General features: G+C 46.0%; 1 protein-coding gene across 7 annotated transcripts in view; it reads right to left on the bottom strand.

Annotated features, from left to right (window-relative positions):
• The window catches only part of STS (steroid sulfatase), a 548,358-nt gene that overhangs the window by 513,553 nt on the left and 10,136 nt on the right, over nt 1-24,669 (bottom strand). The window contains exon 1 of one of the 7 annotated variants that reach the window (XM_032391163.1): nt 17,241-17,312. The exons of 5 other annotated variants lie outside the window; for them this stretch is intronic. The gene's annotated coding sequence lies outside the window, so the exon portion shown is untranslated. Of the gene's footprint in view, nt 1-17,240; nt 17,313-24,669 lie in introns of those variants that run through there. One more of the 7 variants, XM_032391164.1, reaches the window with a different exon arrangement.

The following is a 24,669-nucleotide window of genomic DNA, read 5'->3' as shown; positions in this document are numbered from 1 at the left end:
TAAAGACACCTGCACATCAAAAGTGAAGGGATGGCGGGGCGCCTGGGTGGCTCAGTCGGTTAAGCATCTGCCTTCGGCTCAGGTTGTAATCCCAGGGTCCTGGGATCAAGCCCCACGTCAGGCTTCCCGCTCGGCGGGGAGTCTGCTTCTCCCTCTCCCTCTGCCTGCCGCTCTGCCTACTTGTGCTCTCTATCTCTCTGTCAGATAAATAAATAAAATGTTTAAAAAAAAAAAAAGTGAAGGGATGGAAAAGCATCTAACATGCAAATGGCAGTGAAAAGAGAGCTAGGGTAGCAATACTTATATCAGACAAAATACACTTTAAACACAAAGACAGTAACAAGAGACAAAGAAAGACATTATATAATTGTAAAGGGAACAATCCAATAAAAGGATATAATAATTCTAAATATTTATGCACCCAACATGGGAATACCCAGATACATAAAGCAGCCAATAACAATATAAAGGAAGTAAGTAAGAGTAATACAATAAGAATAGGGAACTTTAACACCCCACTTACATCAATGGATAGATCATCCAAATTGAAAATCAAGAAGGAAAGAGTGGCTTTGAATGACATATTGAGCCAGGTAGATCTAACAGATATATTCAGAACATTTCATCTTAAAAACAGCAGAATACACATTCTTTTCAAGTGCACACAGAACTTTCTTCAGAACAGATCACATATCAGGCCACAAGACAAGTCTCAACAAATTCATCAAAATAAAATGCACGACATCAAAATAAAAAGCTTCTGCTCAGCAAAGGAAACCATCAACAAAATAAAAAGACAACCTCCTGAAAGTGAGGGGATAATTACAAGTGATATATCCAATAAATGGTTAGTATCCAAAATATATAAAGAATTTATAGAACTCAACACACAGACAATAATCCAACTTTAAAAAATGGGTGGAAGACATAAACAGACATTTCTCCAAACAGATGGCCAACAGACCCATGGAAAGAGGCTCAACATCATTCATTATCAGGGAAATGCACATCAAAACAACAGTGAGATACCACCTCACACCTGTCAGAATGGCTAAAATCAACAACACAAGAAACAAAAAGTGATGGTGAGGATGTGGAGAAAGGGGAACCCTCCTGCCCTGTTGGTGGGAATGCAAACTGGTGCAGCCACTCTGGAGAACAGCATAGAGGTTCCTCAAGACGTTAAAAATAGAACTGCCATATGCTCTAGTAATTCCACTACTGAGTATTTACCCAAAGAACACAAAAACACTAATTTGAAAAGATACATGTACCCTAATGTTTATTGTAGCATTACTTTCAACAGCCAAATTATAGAAATAACTCAAGTATCCATTAGGAGATGAATGGATAAAGAAGGTGTGATATGTATGTATATGTGTGTGTGTGTGTGTGTGTGCACGTGCGTGCTCAAGCATGTGCACGTGCATGCCTATAGCGGAATAAGAAACAGACCCTCGACTCTAGAGAACACACTGATGGTCACCAGAGTGGAGGTTGTTAGGGGGATGGGGGAAAGAGGTGATGGGGATGAAGGAGTGCACTTACTGTGATGAGCACTTGGTGTCCTATGGAAGTGCTGAATCACTAGACTGTACACCTGAAACTAATATAACACTGTAGGTTAACTGTATTGGAATTCCAAAACAAACAAACAAGCAAACAAAAAAACCCCAAAGAAAAGCAGAAGAAAAAGAAAAAAGAATAGACGGATCTCCTTAATTCTCCCTCCTAGAGCCCAGGGAGTCAGGGAATGGGAAGGGAAGCTGGAGCTGACCCAGAACTTACCTACTTTTCTCATGCCTGTCGGCTCTCACGTGTCTCATGGCCTCATTTCTACTGTTTCTCAAACCAGCACCCACCAATCCACCCCTGGAAGCCCATACAATCCATAGGCATTCATTATCGTTTAAACCACTTTCCTATCCAACAACCCACCCATTCCTCCGGTAACAGGTGGTGTTTATGAAAAGATGATCTCCCCTGGTGACGGGTAAAAGGACCTGAGAGGTCAAAGGTCAGGACTAATGCCAGAATCCATTTCGGAGTCTAGTCAGGTACACTGGTCGAAAAGCTATCCTGGAGGCCTGGATGGAGCTACCCCATGATGTGGAACAACCATCCTGTGGTGGGGCCAGGGAGGGGATGCCTGGTACCGGGCAGTGGGGGGCACCTGATCAATGCTGGCCAGCATCTACACTACGCACACGTGAGCTAGTGTTACCTGGCTTCCTTACAATTAGCTCCTGAAGGTTTCTGGTGCCCACTGTAGGATGCACCGCTAAGTATCTGCCTCGTGAAAGTCAGGGTCAAGCAGTCATCAGCTTTACCGCCGGGTAGATAAAGCCAATATGGCAAAATGTTGACAATTACTGAATCTATGATCATCGGTATATCCTTCCTTTCGATTACCAAGGATAATTCGTACCTGAAAGGAAGGATATACCAATGCTCATCCTTTCATGTGAGACGTAAATGGGGAAAATTTTATAATTCACAGTTGAGTAGATCCTTAAAAAACAGAATCAAGGTATAACAAAATTAATTACAATCGTTCCTTAGGAGGCCATCTCTGTGGCATTAACTCATAGGACAAACTTCATCTCAGCCATGACGGCGAGGCTGCTGACACTGCTGCTAGCTTGGAAGCCCAGTAGTAATTCAATACACCTGACACGCCATGATGCTGGTGTGAGCTCGTGTTCTGCTGGGTGTCTGGTGACAGTGGTCAGTTGTGTGGCCGTGGCCAATGGGCCACCAGTTAGGGACCTGCATCAGGGCACACCAGCAGGTCTTTGCAGATTCCTGTCCTTTGTCAGCCCACACTGTTCAACTGGTCATGTGGGCCCCTCATAGACAGTTACCTTCCCAGATGGCTCCCTAAAACAGTGTCTGTCACTCTTCATCCTTACCCTTTCTTGGCCAGACCTTGCCCTACTCACAGGAGTTTTCATGAGGACAGTGCCAACAAACAGGGTTCTGTTTTACCCTGAGCACCCAACAGTTGGCAGACCGGTCTCTATAATCTTAACATTCTATGCCAAAGGTGATACTATATTGAACTAGTATGTGTAGGACTTTGAACACATAAATGGCTACACACCACGTTTGTGCCTTTTACCATGGAATAGAGTCCCTTATTCTTTGGATGGTAGACACGCTCGCCCTGCTGACTCAAACAGGAAGGGTTTCGTTGGTGGACATTAAACATCCCCTTCTCTACAGGCACGGGTGAATCAGGGCATCGACAATCAAGCCATCCATGAAAAACACCAGCTTTGGGCTTTGCTCACTGGTACTGGGCTGGTAAGTGGTGTCTGACTTATGAGGACAGTTTGTCAACTTTCGAGTGTGGGTTTTAAAAGTGATTTAGAGGCAGACTCATAATTACTTGCTTTCAATGTAAAATTATCAATCTTGGGGGGGGGTTGGGGGGAATTTATGGCACATGCCAGTTCTCTCAGGTGAAGACTTTTATAAATTACCTAATATTTGATTCACACCCCCACCCCCTAAAAGTGCAGTACCATTCATTAATACCTGGATTTACAGGCAGATGTAGACTCAGGACACTGAGTCTGGAGCCCGAGAAGGGTGGGTGTCTTGCTCAATGTCGCAGGTGGAACAGCTGAAAGTGCAGCACAATCCCACATCTCTGCTATCTACCCAACACCACCTGCCTCACCCCAACGACCCACGGAGCCTTGGCCAGTCATGACAGCAGAGGGTGACTCATCTCTGGTACCGTATGCTTGTCAAGAAGTGACTTTAACCAGTAGGAACTCTGACTTTTCCTGCTTCATCCCCCACTGGGTTTAGAAACCTGAGACTACAGGTTGGAATGCCCGTGCCATCCACGGAGATCCAGTGAATAGGGAGGAAAGCAGAGGTCAATGGCTAGAAAGAGCTAACTCTTGAGAAGTTTGTCAGGAAAGGAAAGGAAAAGAAAGGACAAAGTTTTGACAGAAGAGAATATGATCAGGCAACAGCAGTGAGGGGAAAATCAGCAGACTCAGATACCCCAGCCAGGTGGTGTCCAAGCGAGGTGGTGTCCCAGCCAGGTGGTGCCCAGCCAGGTGGTGCCCCAGCTGCACCTGCTGGGAGCATGCAGATTAGGAGAGGTGGCCAGAGCTGAAACTCCCCTCATTGGACCTCCAACAAAATATCTCCCCCTCCCCGCTCCTTTAAAAATCATTAAACAAACACCAAAAGACAAGATCACTGAATAGAGTTAGTTCCTTTTAGCACTGAAGCTGTAGCTAAAAAAAATTTTTTTTGGTAATGCCCAATTATGATGAACATTCTCATTTGAAAGGTTTTGCATTGATAGAATGCATCTGTTTACAGTAACCTTTGTCTCTCTTTGCAACCATAGCTGTCCCTGAGCTGGCTCAAGAACACTGACCTGAGAAAACGTCTCTATTGTATAAGATCAATGCAGGAAGAGACAGCAGGAAAAGTGAACGTTCACATTACTTGTCAGTGGACACATAGATATTACTTATACAATAATTTCATTTTAGCAAGCAATTGCAGTTGTTATTAATGAACTCCTGAACACACAAATAACTAAGTGATAGGCCCACGGAAAACCGATCAAAGTCTATTTTTATTTTTTTAAGATTTATTTATTTATTTGAGAGAGAGAGAGAGTGCACACCTGTTGGGAGAGGGAGAGAGAGAATCTCAAGCAGACTCCCCACTGAATGCAGAGCCTGATGCAGGGCTCGATCTCACCACCCTGTGATCACGACCTGTGCCAAAATCAAGAGTCAGATGCTTAACTGACTGAGCCACCCAGGTGCCCCAAGGTCTATTTTTACAAGCTACATCAGTGGAACCCAATGATGGCCACATCTTAATCCCCATAAACCGGTGACTATGTCAAAGGGACTTTGCAAGTATGATGAGGTTGAGGACTTTGAGATGGGGAGATGATCCTGGATGATCCCAGTCCAATGTCATCATTGGGATCTTTATAAAAGGGGCGTGGTTGGGGCAGAGTCAGAGAAGGGGACACGAGGAGGGAAGGAAGAGGCTGGAGGAAATGAGGAAGGGGCTTCAAGCTAGGAAGGTGGGAGCCCTCTGGAAGCTGGAAAAGACAAGGAAACAGCTTCTCCCCCAGAGAAGGTGCGAACGCCTTGATTTTAGGATTTCTGACCTAAACGTGGCAAATGTCCACTCTTCCAACAGGTCTGATGCGGTGGGTGTGCTGTTCTGTCCAAGGGCATGGATATTCAATCAAGGTAGACCTGGGAACCAGAGCACCAAGGGAGTATTTTGACCAGTGTGTTTGGGGTTTTGATCTTCCTGACCTTCTATGGAGAAGGTAAGCCATTCATTTCATGATTCTCTCCGTCTTCCCCGACCTCGCATACATTCCCTTTCGAAGTCTGGGTTCGAGGCCATCATGCCGCTTTCTTTAATTCCTTATTAAGCTTTCCTTCCTCTGCTGGACCCTTTAAGGTTCTGTGAGTGTACTGGCAGACATTCATGTTTGAGTACATCCTAACGCATGAGTCATTCCTGTTTCAGAGTCCCCGGCCAGGAGAGAACATCCATATTTTTCTCTAAACGACTCTGAACCCCAGGGCACATGCCGAATGAAGTATGTTGGTCATTTATGATTACAGATTTTAAAAGAGAATGGTCACTTTTCCCCAAGGATAGCTCGCTTGCCCTTCACCAACCGATTCTTCCTTGTTTATCACAGCCAATTTCAGAGCAATACTTTATCTGCAGCATGAAGTTTACAGAAAGAAAAAAGTCTACCACATATTAAGCTTTTCACTGGGCAAGACTCCCAGTGGATGTACAATAGCTGAAGTCCCAGATCACCAATACATCAGGGCTTTCTGCCAATTCTGTTATGTGCAGGTAAGAACTCATTATTCATGGTCCAGATCAGGCCTAGTGGCCTATTGTCTATTCCCCAATCACATCATTTTGGATTTTTGTTCTTGAAAAGCCCTACCCAAATAATCCCCAGCATGCTCCCATGTCCAGATTTAAAGTCTTGAGTTTTATTTACAATGGTGCGGATTGCCTATGCGCAGTGCATTTTCCCCACCCTTATTATTAACTGTGTGTTTTGAAAAAAAATCGTGCATCTGTCCAGCTGACAGCAGTCGGGGATGCACAAGTCAGGGTGGTCTCATTGACAGGTGAGTTGGCTTGCTCAAGGGAAAATCAGTCTTAAGGGCCCGAGTGTAGGTATTTCCTTGGGAAATAACCAGATAGGAGGAGGAGGAGAAACCCGGAACAACGGCAGAAGAGAGGTTACACGATTTCACGTGAAGGCAGACGAAAGGCAAGCATTCCGAGCAGGGTCACGGAGATAGCACGCAGAGCTTTTGTTTTCCTCATGCCTGAGTGACTGAGTTCTGGGTCTTTCTCAGAAAATGATTATAGGGTCATGCCATAGAGTGATGTAACTGGACGCCTGTCAACATCCCAAGGGCACCATTCCCATGCCGTGGGTTCAAAAAAATTGGAGGGAAGCTAGAAAAATGTGCCTTCGTGAACAGCTGCTCAGGCAGGGGTCGTCATGGGGATTGGGAGATGGGCAGGAGGGTTTCTTTGGGGTGATGAGCATGTTCCAAAACCGACTTAGGGAGCTCACACAACTTGGTAACCTGATAAAAACCACTGAACCGTACAAGTGGGTGAATTAAATGACATGGAAAATGTGCCTCCACACTGTAAACATGCATCTCACCAACTACTTAAAGAAAAATAAGAAGACAGAGTGCATTTGTCCAAACAAATATATTCATTTAGAGTAGAATTCATCCTCATGGGCCCCTGGGAATGGCAGAAGGAGTTGGATCTTGTCTGATTCTTACTGTCTTTCTGCTAAGTGTGAATGTGCAGGTATGACTGAATGTTCTCCCGACGTCTCTGAAGGTCTCTAGTCTTGCATCTCACCCTGCTTTAGGAGACCTACCCTTGCAATGAGGATTTGATGGACACTGTTGCCCTAACTAGCTTCGCCTGCCTCTTACAACATACACTGTCTCATTTGGTCTTCACAGTGGGCAGGTGAAGGTGCAAAGGCTCTGCCCAGTGCACCTTCAAGCCTGGTGGGTAGCTTCCTAGACACCAGGAGGAGAGGAAGCAGCTGGGAGATGCCTCCATTTGGAAGGAGCTTCACCAGGGTCTCTTGTAGGCAGCACAACCAGGACAGAGAACCAACATGGCTGAGAGAAGCCAGGGTCTTAATATAGAAGTCACCAAGGTGAGGACAGAAACAGAAAAGCAAAAAGCCTGACCCACAGAGTGAAAGGGCAGGAGCCAGAAAGGAGGCAATGGCCCAGGGAAAGGACTCAGGCCCACATTCAGCAAAGAGTGCTGCTCATGGGAGGCATTCTACACTCTAAGCACCACATGGACGGCGGGGGCATGGCGGCTTAAAGGTATTACAGACTTCCAGGGAGCAGGCACGATAACGTTCATCACCCTTCTTTTAAATATGGGCACCTGATGCTCTCACAGTTCAGAGATACCCCAAAGCCATGTTTTTTAGGAAGATAACCAAAGACAGAACAATATCTTCAAGATATTTCTATACACTAACAATGAGACTGAAGAAAGAGAAATTAAGGAGTTGATCCCATTTACAATTGTACCCAAAACCATAAGATACCTAGGAATAAGTCTAACCAAAGAGGCAAAGGATCTGTACTCAGAAAACTAGAATTTTCATGAAAGAAATTGAGGAAGACACAAAGAAATGGAAAAACATTCCATGCTCATGGATTGCAAGAACAAATATTGCTAAAATATCTATGCTACCTAGAGCAATCTATACATTCAATGCAATCCCTATCAAAATAGTATCAACTCTTTTTCACAGAGCTGGAACAAATAATCCTAAAATTTGTATGGAACCATAAAAGACCCTGAATAGCCAAAGGAATGTTAAAAAAGAAAACCAAAGCTGGCGGCATCACAGTTCCGGACTTCCAGCTCTACTACAAAGCTGTCATCATCAAGACAGTATGGTACTGGCACAAAAACAGACACATAGATCAATGGAACAGAATAGAGAGCCCAGAAATGGACCCTCAACTCTATGGTCAACTCATCTTTGACAAAGCAGGAAAGAATGTCCAATGGAAAAAAGACAGTCTCTTCAACAAATGGTGTTGGGAAAATTGGACAGCCACATGCAGAAGAATGAAACTGGACCATTTCCTTATATCACACACAAAAATAGACTCAAAATGGGTGAAAGACCTCAATGTGAGACAGGAGTCCATCAAAATCCTAAAGGAGAACAGAGGCAGCAACCTCTTTGACCTCAGCCGCAGCAACTTCTTCCTAGAAACATTGCCAAAGGCAAGGGAAGCAAGGGCAAAAATGAACTATTGGGACTTCATCAAGATAAAAAGCTTTTGCACAGCAAAGGAAACAGTCAACAAAACCAAAGGACAACCGATAGAATGGGAGAAGATATTTGCAAATGACATATCAGATAAAGGGCTAGTATCTAAAATCTATGAAGAACTTATCAAACTCAACACTGAAAGAACAAATGATCCAATCAAGAAATAGGCAAAAGACATGAACAGACATTTCTGCAAAGAAGACCTCCAAATGGCCAACAGACACATGAAAAAGTGCTCAACATAGCTCGGCATCAGGGAAATCCAAATCAAAACCTCAATGAGATACCACCTCACACCAGTCAGAATGGCTAAAATTAACAAGTCAGGAAACGACAGATGTTGGCGAGGATGCAGAGAAAGGGGAACCCTCCTACACTGTTGGTGGGAATGCAAGCTGGTGCAGCCACTCTGGAAAACAGTATGGAGGTTCCTCAAAAAGTTGAAAATAGAGCTACCCTACAACGCAGCAATTGCACTACTGGATATTTACCCCAAAGATACAAATGTAGGGATCTGAAGGGGCACCTGAACCCCAATGTTTATAGCACAAATGTCCACAATAGCTAAACTATGGAAAGAGCCTAGATGTCCACTGACAGATGAATGGATAAAAAAGATGTGGTATATATACACAATGGAATATTATGTAGCCATCAAAAAAGGAAATCCTGCCATTTGCAATGATGTGGATGGAACTAGAGGGTTTTATACTAAGCAAAATAAGTCAATCAGAGAAGGACAATTATCATATGATCTCACTGATATGAGGAATTTGAGAAACAAGACAGAGGATCATAGGGGAAGGGAGGGAAAAATGAAACAAGATGAACTCAGAGAGCAAGACAAACCACAAGAGACTCTTAATCTCAGGAAACAAACTGAGGGTTGCTGGAGTGGGGGGTGGGGTGGGAGGGATGGGGTGACTGGGTGATAGACATTGGGGAGGGTATGTGCTATGGTGAGTGTTGTGAATTGTGTAAGACTGATGAATCACAGACCTGTACCCCTGAAGCAAATAATACATGCTAACTGAATTTAAATTAAAAATAAAAAAACTAGTAATAGTAAAAAGGAAAAAAATAAAATAAGGAAATCCTAATTCTATGAATATAGTAACTAATAGTTGGCAGCACTGCAAGGAGATTAACAGAATAACCTGTTTGTAGAAAAATATAAAAAGGCCATGCAAAGTGATTCCAAATATCCTTAACATTTAATTATCACAGATCAAAATAACGTTCACCTCCCCACCTTAGGTCACTACTTGAACCAAGTCGAAATAATTATACTAACCAAGTATAATTTCATAAACAAGGTTCATTTGTTGTAAAAGATGCAAGTGTAAAACGTACGACTTAAGCAAAAAATCAGAGGACTACAGTTTCCGGTAGAAAATGTTTCTTGGCAGGTATGCTCAAAGGCAGCTGGGAATTTACGGAATTTCTGCACTTCTTTACAGAACGCCCCCAGGAGTCACCAGTATTGATCCCTGCAATGGATCCAATCAGATACATAATTTAATACACAACATAATACAAATTAGGTATATTCCGCGTATCCCACTGTACCATGATATGTTTCATGGCCTAATTAATGGCCGGGCAGTGGCCAGGAGCACTATTTGCTGAGGATAATTTGTAATTAGTCACTCAGCCACTTCTATGCTATTATGTCTAATAAAATCCCTAATCTCCTAATTTGTCAGCTGGATGCAGTTTTATTGAGGGTGAGGGAACGGGCGTCAGAAGTGAGATGTAAATGAGTACAGTAAACCCAAACCTAACGGCCCCTCATCAAAGGGGAGCTTAAATATTCATAAGCCACGATGCTCTGTCCTCTTCAGACCCTCCAGTTCTGTCCCCAGACTGAGGCGGGGGTGACACACGGCAGGGGGAGGGCAGGACAGAGAAGCAAAGAAGCCAGGTGCCAAACGAAAGGCAGGTGACCCAGCTTGGAGAAGTGGCCGGTGGGCAATGGGTCCCAGCTGACCCTGTGGCTCTTGGTTCCATGACCCAGTGCAAGCTCAGGAGTAGATTCAACTTACCAACTCCCCGTCCCCGCACCCCTGCACCGTCCCGAAAGGCCAGCCCGCCACGGGATCCGGAATGGCCCCTCTGGATTTTCGAGTCTGGGAAGGGAGTTACGCAAAGGTGATGCCCAAGTGTGGCGGCACCAGCATGGGTCTGGATGGCCCACCTGGACCCCCCGGCTGTGAGGCCACTCTGTCCCTTCTTGAGCTTGGAAGCATGAGACCCTGCCCATCGGTGGCCAGTTTCTGGGACTCCCCGTCCCATCCATCACACCTTGGCAGCTGACCTTCCTAATAAGCTGCAGGGCAGACAGAAACAAGTCTTAGCAGTGCTCGTAATATATGCCGAGTGCTTGCCAATTGCTCTTTCCCAGCTGGACGCATGTTTCCTCAACACAAGTTCGGATAGGAGACATTGTAATTCTGCCTCTCGGCACTGCTCAGCCCAAGCAGATGAAACTCTCTAAGACGAGGACCTCAACACAGCACAGCTTTGAAAAAACTGCAGTGGAAACCGGCATGGGGGTAGCTCAAAGAGTTACACAGACCCACCACATGACCCGGCGATTCTGCTTCTGAGTGGACACGCACGGGGACTGAGAGCAGGGTCAGAAATGAACAAGTGTACACCCATGTGTGAGCAACACTATTCCAAAGAGCCAAAACCTGGAAACCACCCCACTGTCCGTCCACAGATCAACGGACAGACAAAATACAATCCAGCCATAAAACAGAATATGGTTCAGCCATAGAAGGCAATGAAACATGGATACGCACTACAGCACAGATGAACCTTGAACCATGCTCGGTGAGAGGAGCCAGTCACCAAAGGCCATATAGCAAGGGATTCCGTTTCCGCCGAATGTCCACAATCACCCAACGCGCAGAGACGGAAACAACATTTGTGGTCACCAAGGGCCGAGGGGAGGGGGACATGGGGGTTTTGGGGAATGATTTACAAAGTCCTGGAACTAGACAGGCAGTGCCTGAATGCACGCAATGCCCCCGAGTTCCACTCTTTACGACGGTTAATGTACCTTATGTGAATTTCACCCCAGTAAAAAAGCATTAAAGATACATTGAAGCTGAAGCTTCCTGAAAAGAAAAACCATACCATCCTGCCTTCTGCTATCAATTCTGATCACATGAATTTACGTCTTCTTAAATTGAGATGTGCACAAGGGCCAAACCTCTCGTGTGAGTGGAGTGTGAGGGGAGGCAGGGCTCTAGGCTACAGCTCGTGGGGATGGGAGACCCCCTTCCTCCTCCCTGGCCGAGGGACATGAGCCTGTGTTCCAGTGGACATCCAGGGCAAGGACAGATGGAGGGGTAACACCAGGGGTGCTCACATGACAACTCCCAATCAGTGAGAGAGCCCGTCCCGCTACGTGGCCCCGTGGGGGGCACGTAAGCTCCAGGGCTAACCCAGGACCAGGCTGGTGCCTGGCCTAATCAGGTGAGTCCCTGAAAACAGATTCCAAACAGGAGAGACATTGTCCTGCAGGCCTTGATGAAAGAGTCATGGTGTGAAATGCTTGCAGGTAGGGACAGTCCCTGGGCACCAAGGGCCTCAGTCCTACAGTCACAGGAAACTAGATTTGCCAACACCTTGAATGAGCTTCTTGGAAGGGAATCCCAAGCTCCAGATGACAATGCAACCCTGGCCAACACTTTGATGCAGCCTTGTAAGACCCTGAGCAGAGGACCCAGGTAAGCCATGTCGACACCCCTAACCTACACCTGATACCGCGAGATAATCGGTGGGCGGTATTCTGAGCCAGGACATCTGCGGTAACTTGCTATGTGCAACAGAAAACAACTACTACAGTATCCACTTCCAAAAGTACACAAAATACGGATAACAACACCAGAGAATTTAACCAGGATGCAAAACCTACTGTTTTCACATACAGAGGTCGGCCTCCATCAGCTCTTGGCAACGGCAGCTACGGCTCATGCCAATCAGCCCTACAAAGACCAGCCCGAGATCCCGTAGCTTTTCCTCTGATTCTGTGACCTTCCCGCACATGCAACTAGAAAATCCCTTTCTCTCCGTAAAACAGAATTCTGCCATAAAGTGGAATGAAGTTCTGAGCTGTTACAATACGGAGGAACCTCGAAAATATGACGCGGAGGGGAAGAAGGCAGTCACAAAAGGCCACAGGGTGTATGGCTCCATTTACAGGAAATGTCCTTGATAAGCAAAGATACAGACGTTTCTGGTCACCAAGGCCTGACGGCAAGGGGGATGGGGGGTTGGCGGAATGATTTAGAAAGTTCTAGGAATAGAATGAACTAAATGCCTCTGAACTCTATTCTTTACAATGGTTATCGGTATGCTATGTGAATTTCACCGCAATTAAAAAAAAAACGTTAAAAAGAGATACCAAAGCTGAACTTTATGAGAGAGGCGGCCTTGAGTTTGTCACTCCCAACCTAAGACCTCCTGAGTTATGCACCCAGCTCTAGACACCTGCCACCGTAACCTCCTCGATGAATGAACCTGTCACTTGGACTAATTTGCAACCAGAAGCTCGTGGAATCCACTTCATGGTGCTGACTATCGTGAGTCGGCCTCGTGATATGTGAATTATTTGATATGGCCCAGAATGCCCAGGAAGCAGATGGCTTCCGACACCCCCCTGGATGAGCCACACATGTGGTGTGTGACCATATGGTGGGGCAGAAAAGATCTTGACCCTAATGCATCTATAGAACATGTTTTGTTTTTTTTTTTAATCAAAATAAATTTATTAAAAGTATGCAGAGACTGCTGCAAAGCTGAGCTGCCCCCAGGACTGTTTTTGGACACTCTTAATGGGCACTGCTGTTTTCTACAGAACTGCATTCATTGTATTATACCTCTTGACATTCCAAGAAACAAATATTTATACCTTCCTGACGTCGTAGATGTTAAAGAAACTTACTGTGGTGATCACTTTGCAATATGTATCAAATCATCACGATATGTATCAAATCACCACGATATGTATCAAATCACCACAATATGTATCAAATCACCACGATATGTATCAAATGACCACGATATGTATCAAATCATCACGATATGTATCAAATCATCATGATATGTATCAAATCACCACAATATGTATCAAATCATCAGGCCCTATCTTCTAAACTCACAAGACATTGTACGTCAATTATAACTCAGTAAAACTTGGGCACATACATACCTCTATATTCCAGTTTTGCTGAATGTCAAATATATATTCCAGTTTTACTGAGATATAATTGACTTGTGACACATTAAGTTTGAGGTGCACCACATAATGATTTGATACACGTACATATTTCCAAGTGACTGTCTCGGTATGTAACAGACAGACACACGTATGGAAGAACACAATGACGATCAGTCATGCACTCTGTATGTAACACAGCCCGGAACAAACTTCTGGGCTGCAGCCTGCAGTCACTCATAGGAATAGTTCTGCAGCAAAACAGAAGGAGTATTTGCATTCCGTGGGATGAATAAACACTTCAACTCTACGTCAGTTTTACGTTCACTGATGTAGAACTGCCAAAAATAAGCTACCCAAAAAACATGGTTTCCAAGCCTTTTATTTTCTTTGTTCTTGTTGGTTATGGACAAAGGGCTGTAGATCTGTAACGCAGAAGGGAGGACTTGGAAACGAGTCTTGGGGCGCCTGGGTGGCTCAGTTGGTTAAGCATCTGACTTTGGCTCAGGACACGATCCCAGGGTCCTGGGATCGAGTCCCGCATCAGGGTCCCCGCTCAGTGGGGAGTCTGCTTCTCCCTCTGCCCCTCCCCACCAGTTACCCTCTCTCTCTTTCTCTGTCAAATAAATAAATAAAATCTTAAAAAAAAAGGAAAGGAGTCAAGACACCAGGCACTGGGGAGGCCCGTCCATGCTGAAAAGGATTCTGGCCAAGTCACCTGAACTTGTGTAAGCCCACACTTCCCTCGTGACAGAAGGGGCAATCAGGGACACAGGAAACCCATGCCCGATAGTGATCCAGGTCAGACCAGCCGGGACAACCTCTGGCAGCACCAACAAGCCTCCTGGAACCCTGGCAAACAGCTGAGAAGAGGTGACGAGGCTGATCTCCACACCTCCAACTCAGCAACTCTACACCGGGGGCGGCTTTTCCTGCCCAGGAAACACTTGGAATGTCTGGAGACAATTTTGCACTGGGGGGGGCACTGTGATGGGGCATGTACTGGGTAGGGTCTAAACATCCTACAAAGGCTGAGAAACCTCGGAGCAGACAAATCACTTGTAACCGGGGCCATCCCAGTCCTGCGTCTGTCTCTGGACGAGACCTCCCCCGGTCCTAGACCCCCCAGAGGAACCCCCCCCCCCCCCCCCGCCACCGCCCCGTTGCACCTCCGTGCTTTCTATCAGAGTGGAAAGTCAAAGGCGCTACAGTGAATTTGCCTGGTGTGAGTCTCTGCACTGTACTTCCTCCTCATAATAAGCACTTAATTATTATTGACATTGGCAGCTGCAGTATTTACATGGAGTGTTTGTGTTCCCACTTGGACAACTCCGGAGGTAAGACTGGACTTCTGTTTCATCATCGCAAAATCTTTCATTACCTGAATCCCAAGGGTGCGAGGTAAGTGCTTGTTGACTCAGCGACCAAGTTTTACAGGGTTAATTTCCAAACAAGGTAGGAATTTTAATGAGAGGACAAGATACAAACAAAACAATAGATATGGAGAGTGGTCTGGAGAACACGTCTTCGGATTTTTACCCACAAACTTTTAATGTTTACTTTAATCAGCCCTTTAAGGGACGCCTGACATTTACTGCTCACTTTTAAATGCAAACAGAAGGAAAGCCTCGTATCTTTTTTGTTTTTGTTCTTTCCCCATGCACTGAAAGCTTTTACATTTCTGGATCCTGATATCATCAGTTGTTAGATTATAATCTCATTATAAATGAATATGGGGCAATTTCTCAGTTGGTAAATATTAATGTCACTGTGGACACCAATTCATAGGGATAATCTGTCAGGTACTATCACGTGTTTGTTGAGACAGAGTGCCTGTCGTAAACGACCATAAAATGGAATAATCTCTCAGTAAGCGTTTCACCATTTTTAAAAAAGTGACATCATCTCCAAAGACAATTCTTTTTATCACCCCTCCACTTCAATCCTCAAGGCTTAGCTCAGAGGATGGAATCCATGCATACTTGAGAAATGTCCAGGGGCGCCTGGGCGGCACAGCGGGTTAAACGTCCGACTCTTGATTTCGGCTCAAGTCATGGGATGGAGCCCCGTGTCAGGCTCTGCGCTCAGTGGGGAGTCTGCTGGAGACTCTCTCCCTTTGCCCCTCCCTCCGTCCCTCTCTGTCAAATCAATAAATAAATCTTAAAAGAAAAATGTTGATACCCAGATAAGAAGCAAGCAAGCACTTGACATAATTAACTAGGATCATTCACTTGGACGATAGCATGGAGGGTTTATCTAGAAAGGATTGTACACATTCCTTAGCGTCTCTCTCTGCAAAAAAAAAAAAAAAATCATACATTTGGCTGGCTCATGATTGCTAGATTATGTATGGCATGCAGTACAAAGGTCACGCTCTCCCGGATGCTTACCTCCTGTAAGCGATATACATTTTCAGGACAAAGAGCGGTCAATTTCTGAGCCACATAACATTCCTTGCTTAACCCTGCTCCTTTGCAAAGACGGCCTACACAGCGCAACACAATCTCCAACACTCGAGTAATGAAGTCTGCAGCCTAGAGCAAAACCAACACAACTTGCTAAGCCACAAATCGACTAACTGGGATCATTTGTGTTTTGCTTCAAGGGGTTCATGACAGATCTTGTATCTGTACACTTAAAATGAAAAATAAATATTTCAAAAAATTTATTTTTTAATTTTTTTAAAGATTTATTTATTTATTGACAGAGAGAGAGAGGGAGAGACAGCCTTCACAGCAGAGGGAGAGAGAGAAGCAGACTCCCCGTTGAGCAGGGAGCCAGATGTGGGACTCGATCCCGGGACCCTGGGATCATGACCTGAGCTAAAAGCAGATGCTTAACTCACGGAGCCACCCAGGCGCCCCAAATATTTCAAAAAATTTTTGTAAAAAACTTAAGCAAAGAGAACTGCTATGAATTCTGTCTCAGATTTACTCTTTAAGAAAGCAATGAGTCGTAAGCTTAGGGTAACACCAATGTTTCCCGGCATACGCTTGATGGCAGATACATCTTATTTACATTCATTCTATCTAACTCGCAAGCACTGGTTCTAATATTTTGATACATAAAGTTAATTCAATTTCTCTTCCGAGTAAGCTACAGCACAAAATGCAGCTCTTTATTTGCTCATTTCCTCTTGGGTTTCTTGCCTCTGGGCTCTCCTTTGTATCAAGCGTGTGTTTTCAAACTACCACTTTAATCCGGAAAGAAAGAGTATCTCGCAATTGCTTTCTTCTCCTGAAAAGACCTCACTCCCTGCCCTGTTTCAGGGCAAAGGAACAAATGAAAACAGATGAATTCTTGTAGGTGGTTCTACAGGTTTTTAAAAAAATGTTACACAACAGCTAGGAAGGCACATACTTTCATTATTCCCCCAGAAGATCCCTGAAAATGCTATCTCCCGTAGTAGCTAAGACTTGGCTCGACCACTTCTTTAATGAACTCTCCCCCTGCGTGCTGTTTAAGGATTCCAGAAAGGGTCAGAAAAAGAAACTCTCAGATTTCGTTTGAAGCAAGAACACTAGGCTAACTATTCCCCGTTTGTCCAGCCGTTTGCTGGACATCATTTATCTCAATATCTCAGCAGCAGAAAAACAACGGCAAAAAATTAATCCAACTCACCAGTTCCTGCGAGGCTTTCCGACAGCGTGCTCGCTAGGAGACTCGACGATACCCTTCCTCCAAGGACCTCACACAGCTTTTCAAAGAGCCATGCTGGACGGCACCCAGCCCAAAGCTCCGGGGGTGTGAATAATGATGAGACAACCCGGCTGGGTTCCACTAACCATCCTCGGCCACACAGTCATCACGGGGTGGTTGGCGAATCCATCATAAAAAAGTTATTTAACTGCTTGTATGTGTGCACTTGGTCCTTCCTCACACTCTACATGGTTTACTTCTAAATCAGAGGGAAGATGCACTTCCTGAACAGAGCACATCAATCACAAGGTAGCTCTCATTTCGTTAAAGACGTGTATCAGTTTCGAACGCCTGACTGCAAACTTTGTTCACCTGTCGGCGTGCTCAGGTGGGGAAGACAAAACAAAACCAAACCCCGGACGTGCACTGAGCGTTTGCTGTGCTGACGTGCTGTATCCCAGCACCAAGGCTGGGGGACGCGGCTGAGGGTGCTGATGGCTGGGGAGACGTTCTCAGTATGCTGCGCAGAAGCCCTGTAAGCCTGTCTGTTAGGTGACTTACACCTACCTACACAGCACACAGGGCCCCGAGGAATTCATTCTCCTTGTCAACACCGAGGGTTAGGGGTGAGCAAGGTCACCACGGAGCTCCGTGGGTGGCAAGAAGGCAGGCATGCCATCCACCGTGATGAGTGATGACATGCGCAGGGAGTCTCCGCTCCCACGTCCTGGGGGGGAAATCACACCCCAGGGAAAAAAAAAAAAAAAAAGACTTCCAGGGTTTTTCTCTTTCATATTTCCCCTCCCGTCATTCATTGTGTCTCATTTAGGAGAAGAAAACAAAGGTAAAGCCAAGCTCTGCATCTTTGTTTTCATTATTCCACGTCTATAAATAAAACATTACTCATTTTTAATGATTTTGTGTGTCTCCAGGTCCTGGTAGGCACTCAAATAATTAATACATAATGTAGCGGGTGCTAACGCATTTCCCATTCTTAATAGTAACCCCAGATGCTAGTGCACCGAAACCTGAAGAAATATTTTATCCTGAATGACCAGGACCCAGATGTCATCACAAGGTGACGTCTGGCCTCCTGGGGTCTCTATAAGACTTCTGTGTTGGAGAGAAGTTTTATAAGCTCTTGGTCCAAACTCTAGCATGCCCCAGGATGCTTCTGGCCGCTGAACGCCATAAAGCTCAGAATGCAATGTCTAGGGCAATACCGAAACGCTACCCCTTTGATGCCCGGGTGAGTCACCCCCAGCAAAAGCATGGTTTTGGTGGTCCCGGAGGGGTGCATGCGGAGAGCAGCTCTGGCTTTCTCATTCATGGCCCAGCCCATCCTCAGCTGCTGTTACAGATCCAGCGCAGGGAGCGTGCAAGGAAAGATGGGGCCAAAGGGGCAGAAAGGTCTCCTCTCAACAGTCCTACTGAGAGATGCTTCAGGCACAGTGGAGACAGACCCTCCCTCTGAAGGGCATCTTCACGGGTTCTTGAGAGCCTTGCAGGTGACTCTTGCCCATCCACAAGCTGGTGGTACCTTCTCTATTGGAGCTCCCCCACCTTCCTCATGCTCGGAAGATGTCTTACTGAGCAGGAGTTCAAATGGCTGCAAGCCTTCCCCTGGGCTGGTCCCCGTCTAGTCACTGAGGTGGTCGGGTTGTGTATCTTTGCTGCCGAGAGTGAGCCTCTATGAGCACCTGGAGCCTCTCCAGCTTCCTCACTCGGGATCAGGTGCCAGCCCCTTGTGCCCAGAGATGCACAATCAGATCTCATCCTCTGTAAGCAGTCTCGCCAAATCCTCCTCACCAGGCCGGGGTGCAGACAGGAGCGCAGCACCCTCGGGGCGTGCGCGGGATGCCAGTGCCAAAGAAACCCCTCCACAAGCCCCTCCTGTCTCCTTCTGCACCCCTGCTCCAGGGCCACCGAACCCACGGGGATCTGGGCTACCTACATCAAAGATTCCCCTCCTCCCCACTTTATTTCTTTGCCCCTCTCCAGATGCCTTCAACCTAGTTCCTTACTACGATAAATATCCCCCCAGAATGATCTACCTTAGAAAGTACAAGGAGGACTTGGAGGCAGATGGACATGAATTCAGTTCTGACCCTGGTACTGGCTTGCTGTGTGACCTCAGAAAAGCACTTAACCTCTCTGAGCACCAGGCCTCTTTTCTGCGGGGCAGGCAGAATACTATGTTCCAGGGAAGCATATCGATTAGGGACAACCGCCCAGGGCACAATGCCTGGCACTTAAATAGACCCTCGTTGTTGGAACACTTTAGTTTACAGAAGTGAAAATGTTTCACTTGATGGAACTATGTAAACCGCTCTGCTTTGGGGTCATGAAAAGAAGAGGCTTTGTTTTATTAATTCACGTAGGTACTTAAGGAAGTTGTTCAGTGCTGAACCTAGCTGCTGTCTGACGGCCCTCTAACGGGGCTGACCATCACAGACATAACACGGGAACCCTCAAGCCAAAACCAGGTACGCCTTCTCACTCTGGACCCTACACAGGAAGAGCCTAGTGGAGACACTGCTGCTGGAAAATTCTCGACTCCCACAGAACTAGGGCGCAATGCAGTCATTCAGGGATTAGTAAGCAAAGACTCATTCTCCAAGACCGAACCTGAAGACCAAGGCTTGCTCATTAGGGCCTTGAATCAAGGAACAAGCATCTCAATGCAAATCAGGCAACTGGACCAGCAACATGGCGCTCACAGAAGGGTTCTTGTCTTAGCCACATGGGGAGGAGAGGCTGTGGAGCCCCAGACTCCACTATGCAGTCTTCCTGTTGTATGATCTACAGCGACCCAGCACCATCTGTGTGTGGCTCTCTGTACATCCAGGATGAACCTGGTTGTTCTCCAGCAAGCCACCCACCACCTTCGTAAGGCCCAGAAATGCTACACCATCTCTCATCTTGAGATGCTCCCTGGTGATCACAATGAATGTTCCTGGGCAGCAAAGAAACCCACGTGGGGAAAGCCCCCCACCCCCACGCAATTCCTACCTAACACAGACAGGCGCCGAACAAAGAAGGCAGATGGACATTCCTGAGTTGTTTCTGGGTAGCTGCTTTCGGTCATTTATGGTTTCCAATTACCATGCACTCCTCATTGTTCAGGAGCATTGTGCGCGAATCACGCCCTGCTCTTTGATATAATGCATTCTGGGGTGTGAAGCTTTATGAAGTCCTGGTGTATCAGCTTCCCTTAAATGGCACTGTGGTCCACTCATGGAGGAAGGACTCATAGGAAGTGATTGCATCTGAGGTTCATCCAGAGGAGCTGAAATGGCCCTAGGGAACCGACTTGAAATACATGCTTTTTCAATGTTATCCCTTGCACGTTAAATATAGTGGGAGCCAACAAACATATTCAATGGAAGTGTGCCCACAGAAGAACACATTTATGGTACCTGTTTGATCCACCCATTTCACTTAAACTATTATACAACTCTCAGATCTGTGCAATTACATGTATACATATACACACACGTTATATAGAGAAAACTTTCCTCTGAAGGTTCTTAAGGGCACAAACACATCCATTTACATATATGATGCACGTGTACATGTTAGTCTGTTGAAATGATATGTAATGACTTCTATTCATAGGTTTTTGAAGACCACACATTATTTATAAGAATATACGACATAAATATGTGTATATGGAAGATAAATATAATTAAATTTTATATATTTATTCAAGTTTCTTACAAACACATACAACGAGGGGCATCTGGCCGGCTCAGTCAGTAGAACATGCAACTCCTGATCTCAGAGTCGTGAGTTCAAGCCCCATGTTGGGCACAGAGATCACCTATGGAAACAAAAGAAAACACCCCCCTCCACACACACACACGCCTAGATCATCTACATACACGACATCAATGTGCATGTCTGTATGTCTGTATGTATAGACACACACATCCCTTGCTCTTCAGATCCTTGAAATCCAGGTACTATTCCAGGTACTAAAGATTCTCATCCCGTACAATTCATTATGTAGATTTACTCTGCCGTCTCAACGTGTTAGGTGTCACAAAGACGAGTTCAGATCCCAAAGTCATGCTCAACGATTGCTTCCGGTCACATTCAGACACTGCTGATGCTGATGAAGGGGTTCTAACCAAGCTTCCCCAAAACTGATCATTTTGACACATGGATCACTTTGAGCTGAAAACAATGATGATCCTGCGGGCTCAAGAGAAACTTTGGCCCATCCCTTAACTACCTAGAAGAACCTAAATGGGGGATCTTTCCCAGAATGAGAGTTATTACCAGAGATAAGTCTTATCTGAGCAACCCATCCATGTGGCAGGGCAAACATCTAATTACCGAACATATTCTTATTGCCCTGTGAACTGCCCTCCTCCCCTTGGAGGCCCCCATCCGATTCCTTAGCTCGGGATGGCACAGGTATCTCATTTTACCTTTCTGACTTGGAACCTCTCATGTATGTGGGGTTCTTGTACCGATGAAATTAAATTTGATTTTTCTCCTGTTAATCTGTCTCATGGCAAGTTAATTCTGACACCAGCTGGAAGAATCTATGAAGGGTAGAGTAAAATTCCTTCTCCCCAACTGCCATTATGGATTTATACCCAAACTGCACGAGAAAAAACAAAACAAAATAAAAAACGTTTCTTCTTTTTCTTCTTGTTTAGTTTTTGAACCTTTTTCTTTTTTTTCCTGCTTTTGTTGTTGTTGTTTGTTTTTTTGCTGGTGGTTTCCACAATATTTTTTCCTTTTTTTTTTTTTTTTTTGGTACAATCATAAATGTATTTGGTTTTCACATTAGTTGTGTATTAGGGTTATAGTTTTGATTACTTACCCACAATATAAAACATTTTAAAAGTACGTAGAGGGGCATGTGGGTGGCTCAGTTGTTAAGTGTCGGCCTTCGGCTCAGGTCATGATCCCTGGGGTCCTGGGATTGAGTCCCACATCGGGCTCCCTGCTTGGTGGGGAGCCTTTTTCTCCCTCTCCCTCTGCTGCTCCCCCTGCTGTGCTCTCTCTCTCTCTCTCTAATAAATAAATAGAATCTTAAAAAGAAGTATATAGAAAAATGTAGAAACAGTTCTGCTTGTTGCTTGTTTTCGAGGAAGCAAGACCAATTTGGGCTAGGACTCCACCCTGCTCCTTCTCAGGTGTGTGGCCTGAGGCGACGCAGTTAACCTCTCTCAAGCTCCATTAGCTCAATTATACGTAAGAATAATTACACTGCCTCCCCAGCGAGGTTGTTGACACGGTTTATAAAGCAGTGAGCATGTCCTACTCATTGGAGGGCTGGTGGCTTTTACTACAGTTGTGATGCAACGGAAGGCCAGTTTTAACCACGAACACCCAATCATCCTTTCCTGTGGACTCTCCAGACCTGTCTTATATAAATATTTCCAAGGACTGGCGGTGGGGGGGCCCTGCATCGGGCCACTGCCACGTGGGATCAAAGCCTTTCCAGAGCCCCTGTGCAAGGTGTGCTCTCTGTAAGGTGAGGCTGAGCATTCACTCTGTCCCCGGGGAGGAGATTAAGCACATCGGGCCCTGGGCAACACTCCTGTGAGTCGGGGGAAAGACACGGAAGGAAGGAAGATGCTGAAATCCCCAGGCATATCCACCATGGGCTAACCCTAACAGGTCCTGGAGGGAGGACACTCTGCCAGAGGATTTAGCCAGACCCCAAAAATCAGAAGGGAAAGAATGAAAAAGGAGAGGGACGGTGGGAGGGAGAGAGAGGGCTCTCCATACATGCAATTTTAGAATGCTATCATGCTACACGTGATTTTCCTCATCAGAGAATGCTATGAAGTTCATGCCAGAACTTACCTTTCCTTGTCATTCACTTGGATCTGCATCGTACTTTTATCATAGAAGTTTCTTTAAGCCCTTTATCCATCTTGTGAGGGTTGGTTTAAAAATGAAATAAATAGGGCGCCTGGGTGGCTCAGTCGTTAAGCGTCTGCCTTCGGCTCAGGTCATGATCCCGGGGTCCCGGGATCGAGTCCCACATCGGGCTCCCTGCTCGGCGGGAAGCCTGCTTCTCCCTCTCCCACTCCCCATGCTTGTGTTCCTGCTCTCGCTATCTCTCTCTCTGTCAAATAAATAAAATCTTTAAAAATAAATAAATAAATAAAAATGAAATAAATAACCCATAAATACACTTAACCCTATAACATCCATTGCATTAACCTGAAATCAAACAAAACAGTCGAGGGCATGGATGCCGCCCCCACCCCCTTTATGCCCCCCAAGATACGGGGAAAGCTGATCGGGACACATGACCACCCACGGTGGAGATCACCCACCAGTGTCCGTGCTGATAATACACGGTGGTAAGGCGTAACTCACTGCCTACCCTTTTACATAACAATAATCAGCAGCAGAGATTCTTGTATGACATCATAGCCCAACAGAATGAGTACCCAGCATGTCCCAGCTGGGGATCCGTGGCCCAGGCTACCTGGGCACCTGGCTGATTCGGTGGGTCTGGGTGGGGCGTGACGGTCTGCGTGTCCAGCAAGAGCTCACATGATGCTGCCCCGGGGACTTGCGTTGTCTATCACAGTGAGGAGCGAAGTTGGCTCCTCTCCTGGAGGCAGGTCCTCTAGATTGTACTCTCATAGCAAGAAGATCAAGAATAATGACCCTCTCCACAAGGCATCACCCACATCCTGGAGGGAAAATGCCATGAGCGGTAAGTTCAGCCAGTTACACACATCCCTTCCAGGGCTGTCTGAGCTTGTGGGGAAAGGAGGGGAGAGTGGGGAATACATCCAAGGCCTCCCAAGCAAGGCACCCCCGAGTTCCCTACTCCCTGGCCAGCTGTATGTGGGAAGAAAGGGAAGGAATGTGAATCCGCAGTTAGCAATGAAAATCAGGGTCCCTTCAGATGCCCAGTGTCCTCAGTGGAAGTCTCACTTGCAGACCCATCCCGAGCCTGAACACAGTGCAGACACCATCTCCTTAGGGTGGAGTGAGGGGTCAAGGTTTTGAAAGAGCCCAGGGCTGGAGCAGACAAAGTCCACCTGTACCCAGCCACAGAGAGCACGGGTCCCCGCTGCACCCTCTCAGCATGCATGCATGCCACATGGGACCTGTAGGTCCAGACGTGAAGGAAAATACAGGAAAAGGCAGGTCATGGAACACAGGCACGGCACACTCGAAACTAGAGAAACAGATTCTAGTTCCCCACGGAGCTGCGTGGCCTCAGCAAGTTACAGTCGTCTTGCTCACCTGCAGTCTCTCCGGAGAATATTCACGAGCAGAACACGGAAGTGTTCTACAAACATGGAAGGCCTCACTGTCTGAGCTGCAGTGAGCATGTGTTTGCCAGGAAAATGTTATAAAAATGAGCTGGTGAAATTTTTCAGCTGCACTGGGAGTATGTTCTTAATTTTCTCCCTCTTGG

This window comes from Phoca vitulina, unplaced genomic scaffold (genome assembly GCF_004348235.1).
Source record: "Phoca vitulina isolate PV1807 unplaced genomic scaffold, GSC_HSeal_1.0 scaffold60, whole genome shotgun sequence".
NCBI lineage: Eukaryota > Metazoa > Chordata > Mammalia > Carnivora > Phocidae > Phoca > Phoca vitulina.
This window is presented reverse-complemented; position numbering and strand designations above follow the sequence as displayed.